Here is a 22,341-nt window from a genome sequence, read left to right on the forward strand (position 1 = left end):
AAGTTTCTAGGAGTACATATGGCAGATGACCTCTCCTGGACCCTTAACACAAACTCTATCACAAAAAAGCTCAACAACGCCTCCACTTTCTACGGAAGCTAAAGAAAGCCAGTCTTCCCCCATTGATTCTCACAACATTCTATTGAGGCACCATCGAGCGTGTGCTCTGCAGCTACATCACGCTATGGTTTGGAAACTGCACTGCTGCAGAACAAAAATTACTGCAGCGAATTGTGAAAACTGCAGAAAGAATCATAGGAGAACCTCTCCCACCCATCTCCCAACTCTACCGGAAACATCTCATATGACGAGCTATATCTTAGCAAAGGACATAATCCATCCTTCTCATTCTCTGTTCCTTCTCTTACCATCTGGAAGAACATTCCACAGCATTCAAACTAAAACTACTAGACACTGCAAAAGCTTCTTCCCACAAGCAATCAGAGCCATTAACATGATAATATTGAAACACTAACTGTTCCCTGCACCTGTCACCTTACCTAACATGTATCCTCAAATGCTCTTTCTTTATGTAAATGCACCAAGTGGGGGGGGCTGAGTGAAACGTAATTTGGATACGCTGTATAACTGTTTATATGGTCTGTATTGACAAATAAAGCAATCTTATCTTATCTTATTGACATAAACCTAAACCTCAAAAGATTTTTCTTGATCACTACCGTATTTGTGAAAAACATTCAAAGCAGAACAACTGAATTGTTGAATAAAACTTGACCACAGTGCAAAATCACATACAATTCCATAAAATTTAAAAAATTCGACTTTTTCAAAAATCTAAAATAGCTTTTGAACATTGAACATACAGTATGCAATGACTTCTGCAAAAGTCAGTGCTCTATAAGTGAACACTAGGGGGCCCATTTACTTAGCTCGAGTGAAGGAATAGAAGAAAAAAATCGACTTCGACCTTCGACTACTACTATGACTTCGAATCGAATGATTCGAACTAAAAATCGCTTATTTATTATTACATTTTCCCGAAAATTTGCTTTGTGGGAAAAAAATCAGATTTTCACAATTTTTCAGACTTTTTCATCCAGTTTTCACAATTTTTTCATATTTTCACCCAAAATCTTCAGGGTAATGCCTGAAACCCAGAGCACATCAAAAAATCATTGGCAATATGGCAGATTTTAGATGGCGAATGGTCAAAGTCAAATTTTTAAAGACACAGTACATGATAAATTTCAATATTCACATTTTCAAATTTTTTTTCAAATTCGAATCAAATTTGGACTATTCCCTAGTCAAAATATCCAAAAAATAAATCTGCATCTATGTGTAGTGATGGGCAAATCTGTCCCATTTAGATTTACAGAAAAATTTGAGAAACTCCAAAAAAATCTAGCGATACAGCAAGAAATCGGCGAAAGTCAATGGTTGTCAAAATTATTTTTACGCGTGTAACTTTTTTGTCCAAATGCATTAAAGTAAATGGGCGTCAAAATTATTTTAATGTGCGACAATTTTTACACAAGCAACTTTATTATCGCAGCAAATTTTTTTGCCGGTGAATTTTTGCAGCAGTTTCGGAAAAAAATGCAGGTGGTGAAATGCGGAAATTTGCACCATATCCATGCTTGTCGAAAAAAGAGACATTTTACCTTTAATAGTCTTTGAAGTACTGGAAACCATTTATATAATACAGGTATATACTAAAAAAATGATTTGAAAGCTAAGCCTGTGCCAAAGTGTTATGAAACGGACATTGTGTTATTCACATGAGAATTGGTCAGTTTTGTAGCTCTGCCGTTAGCATCTCGCTTGGGTCTAATAGCAGTCGTTTATCTATGGCTTTTCTAGAAACTGTTACTTAGTTCTTACAGACATTTGCCATTACTGCTTTTCCACTAAGTAATTGAGCTTTGGTAAAAGATGTTTTAAACAGAATAGCAATCACCTTGATAGTGGCCCTTGAGAACTACATTAAAGGGGCAGTCTACATTTATAAACACCTTTGTTCAATATAAGCACGATAAATAGTGCAGGTTTTATATTGAAATCATATTCTGCCTATTCTTTGAATTAAAAAATAAACATGAGGGGTAATTTATGCAGACGCAAGTTCACTCACAATGAAACGGACACAAACGTTGCTTTTATTGATGCCATTGTCATTGTGTCTTAATGCATTCCTTGCACTACTGCAGTGTTGCAACAATTGCAATTGAATTCATGGTCCTGCTTCTTCTGCTGAAACTGGGCAAGTGCACTTATTGCTGCATGTGAACCCTAGAGCTACACTAACATATATATGGTGGTAATTGCAATAGGTGCATCAATAGGCAGTGGGCACATCAGACATGGGAATTAGCTTTCTATTTTTTTTATTTGCTTTATGTAAGCAAACCCCTACATTCTCCCATCAGCAGTCGTTGTCAAAACATATGTTCAAAATGGTTTAATTCCTGCCAATTTTCTGCTTGTTGATTTGTGATGACCCCTAAGCTTTGCTTCTCACCAGCTGCTCAGACCCCCCCTCAAAACTCCTGTGACAACTTGCCTCGATTATTAATACTATAGAGATGCTGAACATGTAGAGGTTATTTACTAAACTCCGAATGCAAAAATCATGAAAAATTTGTGAATTTTTTTTAAATAAAATCAGACAAATTTTTTGGAATTTATTAAACCCCGAGGATGGAAAAGTCTGAATCTGAAAACTCGGCATCTCAAACCTGTCGAGGTTGCATATAAGTCAATGGGAGAAGTCCCAATGATTTTTTGTGTTAGGTTTTTGGCAATACTCCAAAGTTTTTTAGGGTGAAAAATCCCCAAAAAATCTTGAAAATCGGATAAAAAATCTGAAAAAATCGTGAAAATCTGATAAAAAAAATCCGGAAAAATCATGAAAATCTGATTTTTCTAGATTCTTTCGGATTTTTTCCAGCAAACAATTTTTCGGGAAAGCGTATTAATTAATAAGCCCAAAAATACAGTGTTTGTTTTTCAGAAAATATTGAAATAAATCCGGACTTTGATAAATAACCCCCTAAGGCTGGTTCAATATGTTTCGTTTTAGGGTTTTTAGGGTTTAATCATTTAAATTATGTAGGAAGCAGTGCTCACTGCATACCAATATCCTGTATGTAATGCCACTCTCTACACAGTCTCTACACAGTCCCTAAATGTACTCACTCAATTAATTGTTATGAGTAATTGGTTAGTATAGTAATTGTTACTATTCTGTCAGTTTACACTATAGGATTCATTTATGTCCATGTGCAGTTGCAGGATGGCTAAATTGGCCACAGTCTGTTGAGTTGCACTCAACATCTCCGCCTTCCTCCTGTTCCCAATTAAGCCCAAGAATATGGAACCCTGGAACTTCTGCCATCTCCACAGGTGGCAGTAGCTTAAGGGTTCACAGTGCCTGCTGTGTTTCTAAAGTGTTTTTCCCCAGTCCAAAAATGTTGGCAAATTTAAGTGCATGAAGAAATTCTAATAATATCATTGCCATGTTCTTTTTTAGGTGTAACAAAATGTATTTGCCGTTGGAGGAACTGTGAATTTAGCCACATAACTGTATATAACTGTAACAAGCAAGGTTCCCTCATCCCTAGTTATACAAAGGTGGTTTCCTATTTATCAACAATATTATTATTTTCCTTTTGTTTTTATTGTATAGGAGCTTTAAGAAACATTTCCATCATGTTCAGCCACTCATTATTCCTAATCCAGTTTTGTTGATATAAATGGAAATTGTTGTAAATATTTGCCTATTTCCAACTTCCTCTGAAAGCATGTCTACACCCTTTTTGATAACAGTGGGTGGTATTCGACTGGCTTTGATCACAGCAGGCTGCCATAGTTCTCTATAGTTTAGTCATTAGTAGTGATGAGCAAATCTGACCTGTTTCACTTCGGCGAAAAATTAGCAAAACTGCTAAAAAAAATTTCAAAATAGTTACAAAAAATAGGAAAAAGAGGAGATAACTCACCACTAGATCATGCACTGGTCTGGGGTTCCACTCTTGATATATTAACACAGCTACTTGTGACTAAATTGGAGAATTCCAAAGGTCATGATTTGACCCAGGAAGAGTAGTATTACTTTTTCATCAACTAAGGGCCTTTTAGAGGCCAAACTTTAGGGGACTGCACAATAATGAAGGAGGAACTTATTTATGTATGTCATCAGACATAGATTCCTTGTTTCGCCACAAAAACATGGACAAGAAGAAAGTAACAGGGAAAAAACGCAGAATAAAACACAAATTGACGTCAGTGTATTTTGTGGGAAAAAAGATAGGGAAAATATCCATTGGTTTTGCACACAAAATGCCCATTGACTTCAATGAGTTTTGCAAATTTTTGCCATTTCAAGAATTTTTCCACAGCTTTTTGGGACAGCTTATATGTTATCTATTCCTTAATTTATTCTAAATTATTCTAAATTAGGTTTATTATTGTTTTGCTGTTCTTATTGATGTTTGCTTCTGGCATCCTACCTAAACCATTTCAATTAAGGGCTGCTTACCACTTTATTTCTTTGACAGATTGTGTTTTGAGCTAACTGTCCTCCACATTTCCATCTGTATAGGAAACATTGTGACACAAAGTAAATAAAGCTTTGGCAAAAGGATTAATTGTAGTGTACTGATCTTATTGTTTCCAATATTTCTTCCAAATTCCTAACATAATGTAAAAAGATGTTCCACTAATAAGAAGGGTTTGCATTCACTTTATTTGTCTAAACATTTTCATTATGGAGGAATTATTACACAAATGAAAATTTAATATGAGCCATGCCACGGAAATAAAAAAAAAGTTCTAAATACAATTCATCCAAATTCTACCATTTCTGAAATAAGTAATAATAAATAAATAATAAGTTCATTTTCACTTCCCTCTCAGCATCTACAGTATCTCTGATGGAGTCAGATTTTGATTGACAGTTACTGTAGGTCTAATATATCTTTCAGGGGGCTTTATTCACCGGGGGGTTCTGGAGGAACATCATTTCGTTTCTACTATGTACTTAATTTACTGTATGTGGCTGAAATGACAATACAATCCACTTGAATCTTGAATCTTATTCCTACCAGATGTATAAGAGTTAACTCAAATAACTGACTCCAGCATGAAGAAATCTAACAAAGTAATGGACTCTGGCACAAATCCTGAATGTAGAGAGACAGGATATCTGTTGTTATTTTGAAAGAGTGAGCTCTAATACATCTTCTTGGCAAAAGGAGCAGCCCACGGGATGTGTTGGACCTGTCAATCAAAATCTGACTCGGACTCCTGAATGAATAGAGGGTGAGATTTCTGGAGTAGGGGAGCAAGTCATATATATCAGGAGATATGTCTGTCTAAATATGGTTCCCTTAATCCATACAAGGATACATTCCAGTATAGTGATGGGCGAATTTATTCGGCAGGCGCGAATTCACGGCGAATTTGCGCGATTCGCCCCCAGCGAATAAATTTGCGAAACGCCCGCGAATTTTTTTTTTTCGAAAAAACGGACGCCGGCGTCAAAAACGGGCGCCGGCGTCGAAAAAACGGGCGCCGGCGTCAAAAACGGGCGCCGGCGTCAAAAACGAGACACCAGCGCCGTTTCGCGAATTTTTCGCCGTTTAGCGAATTTCGCGCGAAATTCCCAAATTTTTCGGCGAAGCGAAACGGCGCAAATTCGCCCATCACTATTCCAGTATCACCTCTTCTAAGCTTGTCAGTAATTCTTATGAAGATTTGTCTTCCTGCTTTCTAAAGGAACAGTAACACCAAAAAATTAAAGTGTTTTAAAGTAATGAAAATATCATGTAGTGTTGCCCTGCACTAGTAAAACTGATCTGTTTGCTACAGAAACACTACTATAACAAGCTGCTGTGGAGCAATGGCGGAAATTGAAAAATGGCTATATGGCACAGGTTAACTAATGTATAATAGATAACACCATTAGACAGACAGAGCTGATCTGCTGTCTGCTGTGTAACCTGAGCCTTTTCTCCTTTGAATGGCTCCCCCCATTGCTACACAGCAGCTTATTTATATAAACAATAGTAGTGTTTCTTAAGCAAACACACCAGTTTTACCAGTGCAGGGCAACACTGCATTAACACTTTGACGTTACAGGTCCTTTAAGGGTACTGGTCCATGGGCATTTTGTCACTCACAGTAAATCTGGGCTACAACAGGCAACAAAATCCAAAGTATCCTCCCCATCAGCATTAATATAACTCACTGGTGGAAACCATAAGCAATGCACAATAACCGAAAATTACCTGCATGGCATCTCCCTTATGGCATATACTGATTTTCAAGAGCCTATTTATCTTGATGTAAAATATGTTGCAGTCATTTATGGGGCACTGTCAGCCACTGACTCGACTGAGAAGAGCCAACAGTACAGCTATGAGGTGGGTCTGGGAACTCAGACTCCTCTATTGTAGTCACTGAAGAAAATAACTGATTTAGCACATTTGCCTTTCTGTATCTGTTACAACCATACTAAACTACATACCATTATTTAGAGGAGTAACATTCTCCATGTCCAGTCACTCGCATTCTCATAATGGAAATGTGCAACTAATTGCTCGTTATGGCATGCGAGTAACATCACATTGGCATTATGCGTATGCGAGTGACACAACATGGCTGCTCGCACCAGTAGGGAGCTCCCTGTGCGGGTAGTATAGCGCTGACAGGGGGCTTTTAAAAAAAATAAACCCCTACATTGCTATTAGACATGACAGAAACTGCAGTTTTTTGGTTTGCTGAAAATTTTTAAAAAACTGTAGAAAAAGTTGTGAAAAATCAAAATTTTGCCTAATGCATTGGAGTCTATTGACATTTTTTTTTCTCTGTGTTTTTTCTTGCACCAGATGCATTGGGGTCAACGGGTGGTTTTTCTCCTCATTTTTTTTCATGCTTAATTCATTGAAGTCGATGGGCATTTTTTTCTTCCTGATTTTTTCTAGCGACAAATGTGTTTGAGTCAATGGGCATTTGCTTGTACCAAATACATTGGAGTTTGTCTACACAACAGTGCTAGGGCACAAATGTGCCAATGAAACCCAATCTTCCAATACACTACCCTTCCACCTCCATTTTAAAGAATGGAGGGTGGGATAATTTCCTTGTTGCCTCACAGGTAAACAATCTATATCTCTCATTATCCCGCTAATTGTATACACTGTCTTGACCTCACTTCTTGCCATGCTTTAAGGCTACAAAAAAAAAAATTAAACATTAAGTAAACCCAATAAAATAGTTTTGCTTCCAAAAGATATTATTTTAATTCAATAAAAATATAACATTTTCTGTTAGTTGGGATCATGTACAAGGTACTGTTTTGTTATTACAGAGAAAAAGAAAATATATTTTAAAATTTGATTAAAATGGAGTTTGTGGGAGATGACCTTTCTTTAATTCTGAGCTTTCTGGATAATAGATCCCATAGCTGTACTTATTACTAAGTAATCCTAATCACCATGAAAAGTTGCCACTACACCTGCTGGCTGGTCTTTAAGGGTAGAACTCCACAAGCATTTTTCGTCTGATCGACGCCCGACGACAAAACGCACAGTCGGATGGAGTCGCACACATCAAGATATAATTGGACTAAATCAAAGTGGAAGGTAACAAGTACACAGTCCGACTGTTGGATGAAGACGCTGCTTTCTGCGTTCACATCCGAAAGTCGTGTTGCGTCAAATGTAATGTAGTTTTTACCTGTGACTTTTCATTCAGTCCAATTAGAATCTTGACGCCTGTGTTTCCATCTGACTTGTGACGTGCATCGATCCAACAAATGCCATTAATGGAGGTCTACCCTTAGACACCAGTGGTGACAACACCTTCTTCTAAACTGGGATTCAAACGCACATCCCAATGCTCACTCTACACACTAATAATCCCTGCCCTCAGTGTAAACACTCAGCACCTTAATTGTTGCTCCAATGTCCATCTTTGGGTGATCCCATTCTGCTAGCATGGCCCTTGAGGCCTGTCTCCTTCTTGGAAATCTTTATATATGAAAAACAGCTACTGTTAGTGGCTTAATTATATTGTATAAATAAATAATTAAACAATCTGCAGTGGGTATGGCGTTCACAGGAAAGCAATTAATTTCTTTCTGAAATGTGTTAAGCAAATGTAAATGTGTTTTTCTTTTACAACTTTGATTAATGCATGGTATGTCGGCCAAAATAAGTAATTCAGGCTAATAAAACAAATATTCCAAAAGGCTTGTGACTGAAATATTCTCTGTCCTGTGAATTTAAATTGCCAGGATCATTTACATACTGTAGTAGACAAATTAGATGCCTGAATCATATTAAATGAATGAAGAGACCCAGACGTGGCCTCTGAAACTAGTTTTGGCCTATTAAATTTTTCTTCATAGCTTTGAATTGGATAACTCTATTATATTGAATATTGTCTGAAAATGCATAATGTAACTGCAATGAGAAAGTATTCCAATACATTTGAAATTCATTGAATGTTGAGTTGTTTTAGAAAGAACTCATAAATGCTGGTGTGTAAGGGTATCTGGAAATAATATTGCACAGTAACAGTGGGGCCATAAGGTACCGTATATAGCCGAGTATAAGCCGAGTTTTTCAGCATCCAAAATGTGCTGAAAAAATCTACCTCGGTTTATACTAGGGCCAGCGGTACCCGACCCGAGTAGCTGAGATTGCAGTCACTTTTAGTAGTGGGACAGTGGGACAATGCACACAGTAATCCGTTTGGCAATTCTCTGTCACCATCAGCTTTGCAAAGAAGTCCAGTTGATCGCTGGGGGGGTCGCTTTGGCAGAATGTGCGCTGCTGGGAGACAGGGCTGTAGTTGTGTCTAGGCTTATACTAGAGTTAATAAGTTTTCCCAGTTTTCCTAGGTAAAATAAGGTACCTCGGCTTATACTCGGGTCGGCTTATACTCGAGTATATACGGTAGATCATAAACCACCAGTATATCTAGAAATGGTGACCAGTAGATCAAAACATTAATGTGTTGTCTATGAACAGTTCACCTTTCTGGGTGCTTCATATAATTCCAACTTAACAACAGTGGGATGAGGAATGAGTATAGTTCATGTATGTAAACACTACTATATAACTTTCTTGTAATTCCACAAAATACTTTCTACACAACTGTAACAGTGCATCAGACAACAGCCTCATATTGGCAGATACTGATCTTCAATGAAGTAAATCCAACATTGATCAGGCCAATGCTGAATTGTGAGCAAAATAAATGTGTTTGGAAAGGGAATTATCAGGTCTGCTGAGATGCATAGAAAAATGTTTACATGAAGCAAATCTTGAGCAGAAAGTTAGTTTGAAATACATTTCTCTTATTTGTTACATGTGCCTTTTTTCCATTCTTTGAGCAAGGAGTTTAAAGGGATCCTGTCATCGGAAAACATGTTTTTTTTCAAAACGCATCAGTTAATAGTGCTACTCCAGCAGAATTCTGCACTGAAATCCATTTCTCAAAAGAGCACACAGATTTTTTTATATTCAATTTTGAAATCTGACATGGTGCTAGACATTTTGTCAATTTCCCAGCTGCCCCTGGTCATGTGACTTGTGCCTGCACTTTAGGAGAGAAATGCTTTCTGGCAGGCTGCTGTTTTTTCTTCTCAATGTAACTGAATGTGTCTCAGTGGGACATGGGATTTTACTATTGAGTGTTGTTCTTAGATCTACCAGGCAGCTGTTATCTTGTGTTAGGGAGCTGCTATCTGGTTACCTTCCCATTGTTCTTTTGTTTGGCTGCTGGGGGGGGGAAGGGAGGGGGGTGACATCACTCCAACTTGCAGTACAGCAGTAAAGAGTGATTGAAGTTTATCAGAACACAAGTCACATGACTTGGGGGCAGCTTGGAAATTGACAATATGTCTAGCCCCATGTCAGATTTCAAAATTGAATATAAAAAAAATCTGTTTGCTCTTTTGAGAAATGGATTTCAGTGCAGAATTCTGCTGAAGCAGCACTATTAACTGATTCATATTGAAAAAATTTTTTTCCCATGACAGTATCCCTTTAAATTTTACCCTCATGTAAATCATTTAGGGTTTTAGATGCATGTGGTGTGATGGAAGTGGTTTTTCTGCATAATAGGTATGGATTCTCTCTTGTAGAAGGTACAGTAACTTCCATTTGAGCTTATTTCTTGTAATATGGGAAAAAAGAAGTAATAATGCTATTATTGATCTGTTAGCAAGGGACTTTTCTAGAACATTTTTTTATGAAAGAAAATCATCTGCACTCCACTTATCCAAAGTTTAGTGATGTTCTTGCTCCCTGGATTTCTAGCCAAGCATGACAGATCATGTAGCATTAGCTTGAATAGTAACAGGACAACACTCACCACATTTATGGTGTCTAACCAGTTTTACTGAGTCACAAACTGGTGTGCGATAAAGCTCAGTCTTTCGCTGGTATAGCCTTCCCTTTGTCAGATGAGTGCATGCCTATTATTATTACTTACTCTTCCTACTACTTCATCAAAAAGTTGCAAGAAAGAGCATTAGTCCTCGCCCATGCTGACCCATGCAACTGAATGATGTAAGTAGGAACTTTCTTACCAAGAAAAGGCTTTCCAATGACTACTTATTGACCTGAATCCTAAAAGAGTAAATACTGGATAACTACAGATCTAAGGCTAAGGATCTGGTTCTAAATGGCCATGGTCACACTTTTTAAATTAATAAGTGTTGAGTTTTGTTTTCCATTCCATCAATGAAATCTTGTTCATGGCATGTGACAATTTCCTGTATTTTCAATGGCCAACAATGCATAACAAGTTTTATGCGAAACAATCGGCAAAATCTGAAATAGCTTCCGTTATACATTTTACAAAATATTCTAAATCGTTTTTGCTCATCTGTAGAACTATGATGGTTTGGTATATTAACTTTATAGTTTCAGTAATGAATTCTTAAATTATATATTTGGCCAGCCACTTGCTGTTTTTTATTCCTGTTTATCTGAGCAGTTTAAGTGTTTAATGATTTGCAAATTAATTGCACTAAGCTTATACTGGATTATGTGTTTGCAAAAAATAACGTTTATATAGGGAGTTTTTTCTGTTTAAGTGAATGCATTTTGGTGTCTTGACCTACACATAAATTGAGATGGGAGTTTTTCCGTAAATAAATTGCTCTTGGATGCTACTTTATCCAATAATTATATTAGTCAGATGCTATTGAGTCCATTTGACGATGTTTGATAGCCTTGCTCTAGTTCTGCATTAAAGGTTCAACAGGAAATGAATAAGGAATCTCTTATGCCTGAAGAGCTGCTTGAGTTTTAGTCATATTAAAGTACTGTAGCTTCAATGCAGATTGGAGTAGTTAGAGGAATTTGATACTAGGAGAGGTTTAGAACAGTAAAATATTTTTACTGTTTAAAAATGTCTAAGGGCCTTGCTCATGAACATATGGCCATGCTGTTTCGCTATTGGTATATACTTTGCAGCTCTAGGGCTTTGAGTTAAGCCCCATCTTGGACACAATTAGAACCTACTGTATAAATAAGGAGGTTCTCTTTAAACTTATCAGATAAGTAATTACTTATCAAAAATGATTTAAAAAGTGTTTACCTAAGTAAAAATTATAAATGCTGTGAACAAATCATAATTTCTTTGAATAAAACATTTTGCCAAAAAAAAACAAAAAACAAGTTTGAATAGAGGCAGGGGGTGCGGGACATCTAGGGGCAGATTTACATGGGGTCGAATATCGAGGGTTAATTAACCCTCGATATTCGACTGTCGAATGTTAATCCTTCGACTTCGAGACAAAGGATTTACCGCAAATAGTTTGATTGAACGATCGAACGAAAAATCGTTCGATCGAACGATTAAAACCTTCGAATCGTTCGATTCAAAGGATTTTAATCCATCGATCGAACGATTTTTCTTCGACCTAAAAATTGTTACAAAGCCTATGGGGACCTTCCCCATAGGTTAACATAGCAACTCGGTAGGTTTTAGGTGGCGAACTAGGGGGTCGAAGTTTTTCTTAAAGAGATAGTACTTCAATTATCGAATATTCGAACGATTTTTTGTTCGAAACGTCCGATTCGAAGTCGAAGTAGCAAAAAAAATCATTTGAAGTTCTAACTTTTTTTTCTTCTATTCCTTCACTCGAGTTAAGTAAATGTGCCCCCTATTGTCTGCCACATACAATGCTGTTTTGGAACCTCTCCCTGGAAGGTTTAATAACACATCAAAGCTCCAATCTTGCTAATACAATCAACACCTAATTTAATGACATCATTGTGGATTATGATTAACAGATTTTGCTGATTGGAGCAACATTCCAGGGGATGTATATAGCAAAGCAAGATCCTATGTACAAGTTATTCTGAATTGAGAAAGCCAGTTGGATGTTGGATGGTCTTCAAGAAAAACACAGCAAGTCCAGTTGATTTGACTTATTTCTATAGATATACCATGACCTGGATAAATGAGAACTTTCTCAAACATGTTAAAGTAATAGATAAGCCACTGACCTGACAAACTAATGTGTATGGACTTTATGTGAACTTCACACATGAGCAGCACTTAAAACCATTAAAGTAGAAGGAAAGGTTAAAACTAAGTAAGCTTTATCAGAAAGGTCCACCTAAATATACCAGTAAAGTAATGCTGCTCTGAGTCCTCTGTCAAAAGAAACACCACATTTCTTTCCTTCTATTGTGTACTCATGGGCTTCTGTATCAGACTTCCTGTTTTCATCTTAAACCTCCTTGCCCCGGGTGTGAGCATTCTCAGTTTGCTCCTCTTCCCCCCCCTTCTCTGCTGTAATCTGAGCAGGGAGAGACTCAGGCAGGAAGTGATGTCACACCAAGCTAATACTGCAGCTGCTATCCTAAACAAACAGAGAGCTTCTAGAGCTTTATACTTACAGTAGGTATGGTAAATCATTCTACAGAATAAATATAGCATTCTAGCTTGCACTATTGCAGCTAATCTATTGGCAATAAAATGCCTCTGTAGCTTTCCTTCTCCTTTAAGTGACTGTGCTTGTTTTTGCGGCACAATGATTAAACCCTCCCTTTGTGCTTTCACCTAAATACATGTTAAGCCCTATTTGGTGACATTTGGGTAGACGTAATATGTTATAATAAGTTGTTTTTGAAGCCAAGTTCAGGATAAAATATTTATTCCTACATGTAGTTCTTCTCTTAAAAGGATTTGTCTGCTCATAGATAGTATAAATCAAAATACAAACCAGTAGCATTCTTTTAAAAATATTGCTTTGGAAAATATCCAAAAAGTCTTTTTTAGCCTGGCTTATTTTCTTTAGAAAGGTTAAGTGAAAATGTTGGGAAGAAACACGTTTTCTTGCCAGAATAAATTGTTGCAGAGATTAGTAAATTACGCTGTAAATTACATGCAAAGTGAAGCCTTCTGAAATCAGAAGGTATTTACTTGTCTCATGCCATACACACAGCACTGCCTAGATACCAAAAAGGAGAGTTTTAATTCTCCCATAAGGCATCATGGGCGGAGACATGCAAATCACTCCTTTGTGTCCCTTTTGGCCAACTATGTTTCCAGAACCGCTGGTTTATAGCATTGATACAGCCTAATGGTTCAGAGCCATATATCCAAACTTGCAGACAGCCTGTTTCTATCTTGTTAGATCTCATCAGTGCAAAATATTGGAACATGGCTTCTGATGGGGAAGGACTTGGAGAGTAACAAAATGGAAAGCCGAACCTGGTTAGGGTGAGAAGGACTAAAAGGAACCAAAAATGACAGAAGTTTGGATCAATATTAAGCAAATCCCCACAAAGATACATAGACATACATATTCAGGGTTCTTAATTGTGTTAAGCACTTCTAAACTTTGGAAAAAGTCATACCCTTTTCATTCAGTCAGTTAGTTACAAGGTATCTGTGAGAATATTACCTAGTGGTCCAGTGCGGGTGCAATTGGGACGCCCGTAGCACCCACTCTTCTCGTGTCCGTACCTTGAATGATGTGTGCTTGCGCAGCTTCCGGGTTTGACACGAGCTATGCGTCTGAAGTCATCGCGTTTGGTGCAAAATTAAAATGTTTAAAGGTGCCATGTACCTTTTCACCTTGCCCAATGTACGGTCTATTTTATAGTTACTGGTTGTGTTTTCTAAGTCTGTTCAACCTATTCTTGACCCTGCCTGTCCCTGACTCTGTCTAGTTAAGCCACCTCTCCTAATCTTTGCCTGTTATCTGACAAGTCTCCTGGATCCTCTTTCTGTACCACAATTTTGGTGTGTTTGACATGGCCTGTGACCCCGACAACTCTCTCTCATCTCCTGATTTTGTACCGCAATGCCTGACTGTTTCCGACCTGGCCTAGCCATTGACTATGCTTCTTGTTTCTCGTTCTACTACTACAGGCTCAGTTCCCTAGCCTGCTCAAAACTCTCTCTTTGGTCCTCTCACACTAAGACCTGGCAGCATCCGAGTAGCGAAGGGCTCCTCCCAAAGCCAAAGGTGGCTGCTAAAGGCAGAAGAGTGAGCCAAGACCAGGTCCATGTAGTTAGTTCTGAGTTTGGGATTCCCTGCGTTCCAGTATTATTCTCTTATACAAGGGCTTTGCCATGGTGACCCTGAAGGAAACGTTTCCTGGAGAACCTGGCAATCTCATTAGAGTATTGTACATTGTTATACATCATTTTTATAAATATATCATAGAAGTATGATTTGACCAAAAGGTCTAGGGGAAGGGTCAGCATACTATTCTCCAGACACCACTTGCAGTCCGTTACTTGCCTCTCCCATATCCTGTTGCCTTTCTGCTATCGCTAAGCCTCTAGTTCTTGTTCTTGTTTTTACTTCCTGAGATCCTGAATTTCTATTCCTGCATCCTGTATTCTTATGTCATTTCTCCTGTCTTTCTGTTTCTGCCCTGCCTTGTCCCCAATGCTTTTAACCCACAGCTTGAATTAGATTCAGCTTGTCTGTTGCCTTTCCAGACTTTCTGCCTGCTTCATGAACTGTTTTTTGCTTGCCTCTTGCACAGAGCAGGACCTGTATTTGGACTTGTTTTATACTTTTTCTGTTGAAGTCTGGGTTTTTTAGTTGTTTCATTATTAAAGCTTGTTTGAGTATGTTTGTGAGTGGATACTCGGCACATCAGCTCAAATGACCTATTTGAAACAATATTGATTTACCTTCAACAAGCATTGTATATTGGGAATTATTATGTGTCCTGCAACTTGTAGTTATGTCTATAGTATTTTTCATAATTACAAAGTAATGAATAATATATAGTGATGAGTAAAAAATTTCACAGAAGTTCGCTGCAAAAATGACGCCCAATGGGTGAAAAAAAATTGTAGCACAACAAAGAAAATTTGACGCCCACATACTTTTATGCATTTTAGCGAATTATTGCCATTTTATTAATTTTTGGTAAAGTGAAACTGGTCAGATTCGACCATCACTAATAATAAATATTTGCTACTTTTCTTGCTTGAGCTGGTTGGCATTGCCGAGGTTGTGGCCAAACTGTCTCTCCCTTATCTACATTCTACTTTTTTTTTAAAAAGGAGAAAGAAGATGTCCTAGCCTTGTTTAGAGTTTAGCTGTCTGTAAACACAGCAGGTCACCCTTTTCTACATTATTCTATCAAGGACTCAAGTCTGATTCAGAACCTAAGAATTCTATGAAAGCTATCAGTTCAATCTGCTTCAAGGTATTGCTGATAGTGATGGGCGAATTTGCGCCATTTTGCTTCGCCGAAAAATTAGGGAATTTCGCGCAAAATTGGTGAAAGGGCGAAAAATTCGCGAAACGGTGCAGGCGTCTCGTTTTTGACGCTGGCGGCCATTTTTGACGCCAGCGCCCGTTTTTTGGACGCCGGCGCCTGTTTTTTATGCGTCCATTTTTCTGAAAATTTTTTTTTTGACGCCGACGAATTTTTGATGTGAATTTTCGCGGGCGTTTCATGAATTTATTTGCTGCCGGCGAATCGCGTAAATTCGCCGTGAATTTGCGCCTGGCGAATAAATTCGCCAATCACTAATTGCTGACACTAATGCTAAAATTGCTTGTTTTAATTTATGGCAGACATCTTTGGTATTTGCAAAGGATATTAGCATAGTGATAGTGCTTTTCGCTGCCATCTCATCATTTAGTGTGTAAAATTCTTACTATTCATCCTTATAAAGTATGGGAGAGGTTGCAAATAAATCATATGTAATGTAAACGCTATACCTTCTAACGTTAATCATATTTTTATTGCACTGTACTGATATATTTTTATATATATATTCTAGTGTTCCTTTTCTTCACACCAATTTCTACCTTTGGAATAAAAGATAAGCAAGAAGAATTTTGCAGTAACTGGCGACTGGCAGGATAAGTTGATTTAGACAATAAAATAAGGAAAATGTGACTTTTGAGAATAAAATACAATCTGAGAAAGTGCTTCTTTCTTACTTTGTTATAATCTTGCAAACAATGTAATAATGGCGAGAACTCTTCTTTTGTGGCTGAATAGGTTCTCTTTTCTTTTGTCAAAAATAATTTAACAAGTACTTCTAACAGCATAAGTACTGGTAGCTGGTGTTAGGGTGAAGGGATAAAAATGGAAAAAGTGAAATGGTAAGAAATCGCACACAATTAGGGCATCATGCCCTCAGGGAGATTGGAACATTAGAGAGTCAATACTCATGCATTATTTAACCAAACTCACCACTTAAAATGTCAGCCTAGACCTGAAAATGTACAGTAATACACAATTTGCTGCTGATACATCAAGATAAATGCAATGGAACTCACACTTCAACAGGAATCCGATGCATTGCCCTTAAAATTCTCAGTGCTGTTGGTGCCATTGCTGGTGTTTGCTGTGAGAGTGATGTGTGCACCCTATATTTTGACATACTGTATCTGCTGAATAACACAGGGTGCTAAAGACACTTTGGTGCTACTGTCTGAAAGTGGGGTAGAACTTACTTTTGGATCTGCTGTTGCTTGAAAGCATGTTGTGAAGATATATTGGTAGATCACATATTTTTAATGGGGGTTTGAATTCTGATAGGATGTCAGTGTATTAGGGTTAGGGTTGGAGGGTTACTCTCTAGCAATGCGAACATCAGGAAAAACTTGACCCACACCCGATGCTAACCCGCAACCCAATCTACACCCAATTCTCGATAAGTTACTTCTGCATGCTCCTTTGTTTCCAAGACAGGGAGTCTTTGGGAGCAGAGAATGTACTTCCCCAATGTGACTCACATTTAACAAACAAACAATTGTCACCCAATTTTTACCCAAACCCTCTAAAATCACAAGTAAACCTGTGGGTCCTGCGGCTTTCGGTCAACTCGCACATCCATAGTCACTAATGGTCAAGCTTCAAGGCTAAAATCAGCCAAACTATGTACTAAATCTATTCCAAAAGATGGGCTTTTCCAACTTCCCCTCCACCGGGAATCAGTAGAGAAAATCTAAGAAAACTCTATATAAGGGGTTCCTACAATACATTTACAGAGGAACTGATTGACGTTTATGTACTAAACCCACACCCACTGTCCTAATATTGAAGTGCCAAGCTTTTGCACAAAATGTAGAGTTTTACAACTGAGAAAAACCCACCTCAGTGGTTTTTCCTTATTTATTTATAGTATAAAACTTTCATGACAAGCCACTTTTTACATCTCCTTGAATGGTTAGTAATGAATGTAGATACCTGCCTTGGGTAACCATTCAGGTGATAATACATTGTACTGACCATCACAGAGCCTTCAACATAATAGTGCAAACATATTGGCAGTGTGATAGTATTGGCTTTTCTACTGCAGTAATAGCAGTGATTATTTGCTATGAATCACACTCGACAGCACCGTTGAATAGAAAGACACCACCAAGGGGTACATTTACTAATGGTCGAATATCGAGGGTTAATTAACCCTCGATATTCGACCCTCGAAGTTAAGGATTTAGCGTTATTCGTTCATTCGATCAATCGATTAAATCCTTCGAAATGAACGATTCGAAAGATTTTAATCCATCGATCGAATGATTTTACTTCAATCCCAAATTGGCAGGAAAGCCTATAGAGACCTTCCCCATAGGCTAACATTGATGCTCGGTAGGTTTTAGTTGGCGAAGTAGGGGGTCAAAGTTTTTTTTAAAGAGACAGTACTTCGACTATCGAATGGTCGAATGGTCGAATAGTCGAACGATTTTTAGTTCGAATCGTTCGATTCAAAGTCATAGTCGTAGTCGAAGGTCGAAGTAGCCAATATGATGGTCGAAGTAGCCAAAAAAAACGTTCGAAATGGTAATGTTTGGTGTTATTATTTTTTTATTTGCTTCCCTAACAGATGTGTTCCAAGAATAATAATATTATACAGGAATGGGAATTTACAGCCTTGAAAAAGCTGTTAGATTATTTTTTTTAAGGTTGAGTTTTTAATTAAAGGTTGCATGCTATTTACATGGTGTAGGAATGCAGATTTTCTTTATCTTCTGCTTAATAATACTCATTAAATAGATTCAAAAAGTCCTCTAAATGCTGGTGACACAATTCAACACAATGGGGCTTTGTTGAGCTTTGACAGCATAATACTGAATTAAGGAAACAAAGCCTGTCTTCTGTCCTGGTTTCATGATTTACCTAGTATGGAGGAGCCTCCAGATATGAGCAATATTTTCTTATTGTTAGTAGTAGCAGTAATGTATTCCAAATAACCCTTAGCAAGGTTAAAACATATAGAATGTTATTCAAAGATACATTTCAAGCTCTCTAGGGGGGTTATTTACTAAGCTCCGAAATTCCCCGAATTTTTTTATAAAATCTGACTTTTAAAAAAATCACAAATTTTTCGGAATTTATCAAACCAAAAAGCCAGAATATAAAAACACTGCATCGCAAACATGTCGAGGTTTCATAAAAGTCAATGGGAACAGTTCCATTTATTTTTAGTTGTGTTGGGGGTGAAAACTCCGAGATTTCAGGGAAAATTCACGAAAAAATCGTGAAAATCTGAGCTTTTCCCGCAAAGCAAATTTTTGGGAAAATGTAATAATAAATAAGCATTAAAAACCCAAGCGGGTTAGATAGGAGTTTGTAGCAGCCGATATTGAGATAAATTCGGACCTTGATAAATAACCCCCTAGATGTTAAATGTGTGTCTAAATCAAAATAACAATACAAGAGTTTAGCAGGAGTTTAGAAGGACTGGGTGGTTACTGCCAGGGATTATTTGGCAGCTTAGTTACCACCAAGTACAAGTATTATTTTAGTACTACAGAGGAAATAATTAAAAAAATAGAATATTTTGCTTAAAATCTACTATGGAAGATGGTTTCCTGTAATTTGAGGATTTCTGAATAGTTGGTTTCCAGATAAGAGATCCCATTTGATGTAGTCAAAGTTTATAAACACAGCAGGTATAGTTTGCGTTAGTGTGCATTGTATGTAATAAAACATCTTAATGAAAAAGTTTTCCCATTTGCTCAAAAATTTTCCGCCACCTTCAAGCAAGTGTTAAAATTTTGCAATGCTCAATTAAGAAGTCCAATACAAGTCTAATGTCAAATATTACACTATGACATGAATTTTTAGGGGGTTATTTATCAAAATCCCAAATTTTCTCACTATTTTCTGAAAACCATTCTAACCAAATCCGCATAGACGTATCCCCCTATTTTTCCATACATTTTCAAAAAAAATTCTTATGCAGGAAAAGACTTGATAATATCGTGAAAAAAATGAATCGTACGATTTTTTCAGATTTGTCTCTAAAAACTGCACCTTTTTTGAATTTGACGCCCCAAGCCTGCAACTTTTTCGGATTTGATTACCAAAAACCACAAAGTCTTCGGATTATTGAAAGAAACCCAGAGCAGATCAGGATATCTTCAAAATGTCATTGGGGCATCTGCCATTGACTTCTTCATAAACTCGGCAGGTCTGAGTTGGAGTACTTTTTTTATTTTGCCATTTAACACCATCGGAGCTGAAAAAACGAAAAAAATTCTCTAATTCTATATAATAACCCCCTTAATCTTATTTGTGCACACATTTTTTTTGCAAATTATATTACATTTCCCCATTACTACCTAATGCATGATAGGGCCATGAGCCCCAGAGAAATTCAATTGGACAATATGGACCAGTTTTAAACAAACATGTTCTAGAATAGCTCTGCACTTATACTGTAAAAAGTGTGTGCAAGGCAGGTGTTAAGTTACTCTTATGTGCAGCTTGGTTGTGTTTTATGAAGAAGGGGTATTTGTTTCCAGTCCTACTCCCACTTCAGATTTTTGTTTTGCTTTGTTTTTCTGAAATTCAGCCTAGTAGACTCTTGCATTCAAGACATTTCTAAAATAACTGTAGTTAGATATTAACCTTGCTCTATCTTTGCCCAAAGTTTAGGGGATAATTTATCAAATCCAAAATTTACTCATAATTTTCGGGAAATAAGGGGATTTTCCCCCTTATTTATCAATTCATTATCCCTAAAATTTCCTGTGCAGGAAAAAACTCGATAAAATCGTTAAAAAAATTCAGATCGTACAAATTTTTCGGATTTGATGCCAAAAATGTTTTTTGGATTATTACCCGAAAACCACAAAATCTTCGGATTATTGCAGAAAACCAAGTGCAGATCAGAATATATTTGGGACTTCTCCAATTGACTTCTACATGAACTCGGCAGGTCTTAGTTGGAGTACTTTTCTATTCGGACTTTTAACAGCATCTCGGTTTAATAATTTTGGGAAAATTCAAGTTTTTTTCCGCTAAAAATTTGGATTTGGCATTAATAAATAACTCCCTTAATAAATACTTTATATATAATATTTTGTTTTCCATATTCATAATATGTGAGTTAGAACACTAAAATGTAGTTTTTGACAAATGCAATTAAGGGTTGTTTTTTTGGTCCTACGAAGAAGTAAATAACATTTTTTTTTTCATTTGATATGCGCAAAGTGTATTTCTGAATAAATAAGATATTTTTAGCTGAGCTCCTTGGAAATAACAGAAGAATTCTGCTAATGGTCTAGTGCTTTGCTTGTGTCATGTTATATATTACAAGCTGCTTTTACCTCTTTTTTCCAGGGTACATTTTATTTATTTAATGTACTATATGTTCAAGTAAGCCATTATTTACAAAGATATTGCCTACTTACAGGCATTTTAATAGCTAACTGCTCGGAGGGAAAATGGTGGTGGTATTTGTTTCTTGTAAATAATGAAATGGACTTTTTGTGAATTTGCTTTCTAAAACCTTTGGTTATTGTTTGTTCTATAAATGTTTTGACTAACTGAACAGGAGAATTAGATCCAACCATCTATGAGTCAAAGTAAAATGTAGCAAATTCTCAAATAAGGGCAGTGTTATGTATACTTTTTTATAAAGTCATTTAAATTACATAAGTAAAGTGAATTGTGTATTAAATTATGTATTTGGCACAAATAGCATTGAGGTTAACATTGCCACCAAGATTAAAGAGGTTGAGAATAATTAGGGTCATTTAGTAATAAAAGGATGCAATGAAGAGTGCATATTGGCTTGAGGTGTTAGAGTAAATGTGTCATGCACTTTTACATGGTTGACAATTGGTTCATTCTGTCTCTTCTTAGGAATGTTGTGCAATTGGGTCTATTGTTACTAAAAAACCCTAGCACCATTCTAGACCTGGTAGTAGTTCTAGAATTCCCACAGCAGGTTGTGTCAATAGGTGCACCAGACTTGTGCCCTATGACTTGAATACAAACACACTAGGAGCAACTTGCACCCAAGCTGAGTGTTCTAACTCACATAGCTGTGAAGAATATTGAAAACAAAATATTATATATATGAGCTATATATTAACTATGTATGCACACCTACTGGTAGATGGTATATATAAATTATGAATAAAGTACCCCCTATTGTAAAATATATATATCTTGTATTTGTCTATAATGATGGGCAAATCATTTTCCATGTTTTGCTGCCAGTATATAAATTAGCCAAACTCCTGCGAAAATTTGATGGTGTCAAAAAATTTTGGACACTAATCGGACGCCCATTGACTTTAACAAAAGTGTCAATGTTGAAGCAGTGTCAATTTTCGAGTTTCGCTAATTTTCTGCCGTTTTGCGAGTCTAGAATTCTTCGACGAAGCGAAATTGGAGAAATTCGGCCATCACTATTTGTATATATATATATATATATATATATATATATATATATATATATATATACATCCCTAACAGACCCCTACACATTCCTTAATCTGAGCATCATTAGGTTAGGGAGTGGAGATGGACAAAGCAGTACTCTTGCATTCATTAGTGCTCTTGCATGACTGGGGGTTACATTTTAAATAACCCCTTATATGTATCTATCTCTTTCCCTCTG

The 22,341-nt window shown here is 36.9% G+C and overlaps 1 protein-coding gene across 2 annotated transcripts in view; it reads left to right on the forward strand.

The window, feature by feature from the left end:
- Positions 1-22,341, forward strand: part of tmem121.S (transmembrane protein 121 S homeolog) — a 169,496-nt gene that overhangs the window by 97,605 nt on the left and 49,550 nt on the right. The window lies entirely within an intron of this gene.

Source organism: Xenopus laevis, chromosome 8S (genome assembly GCF_017654675.1).
Source record: "Xenopus laevis strain J_2021 chromosome 8S, Xenopus_laevis_v10.1, whole genome shotgun sequence".
NCBI lineage: Eukaryota > Metazoa > Chordata > Amphibia > Anura > Pipidae > Xenopus > Xenopus laevis.